Below are 788 nucleotides of genomic sequence, written 5' to 3' on the forward strand. Positions count from 1 at the left end.
AGACCTATGGTTCGAAAAACTAAAGAAAAAATGCAAGAAAAATACGCAAAACTTTGCTGTTTTATTCACAGCTCACAGAGTCAAATAAACTAGCATAATTGTTGAACACGAGTCTATGACGTAAACAGATATGAGAGAATTGACAACTTTCAAGAAAACAGGAGTGCAGGGAAAGGGGATGGAAATCAAAAACATCTGAATAAGCAACGAACGAAAATTTATGCGCGGAATCTTGCGTTACAGCGTAAGCTCGTGAATGAGAATCATAGAAATGAATTTTCAAATTGACTACAACAAAATAAACATGAGTGTTATTAACAAGAATATGTTTTATTAGACCAAAAACAGGAACATTATCATCAGAAATAGAGATTATGATAGCTTCATTAGAATTATAGCGGGTACCTTTCATTTGAGCATGTTTTGAGATTAAAACCTTACAATTTTTAAATTTTTCATCAGCATCGAGGTCTTCACATTTGAAAAACTCTGAAAAATTAACCAACTTAGCACCAGGAAAATCATCCTCCTTCACTGGCAAACCGTTTCGCCAGTCAACAAATTGCGCAATTTGATGTCTCATTGCCAAACTCTTAGTCAAATTTTTAAAATTACAATTGTTGTTTGCCAATTTCTTGAAAAACTGATGTTTTCGTTCATAGCGGAGCACGCTTAGATACAAGAGAGGGCCACAAGATTGAATAACCCTAGGATAATGAACCATGTGGTGTTGTTTGAAAATCATACTGCTGTCCGTAAAAGTTTGTGCAAACAAACTAAGGTGATTG

The sequence above is a fragment of the Convolutriloba macropyga genome, chromosome 7 (assembly GCF_964194025.1).
Source record: "Convolutriloba macropyga chromosome 7, txConMacr16.3, whole genome shotgun sequence".
NCBI classification, from domain to species: Eukaryota; Metazoa; Xenacoelomorpha; order Acoela; family Convolutidae; genus Convolutriloba; species Convolutriloba macropyga.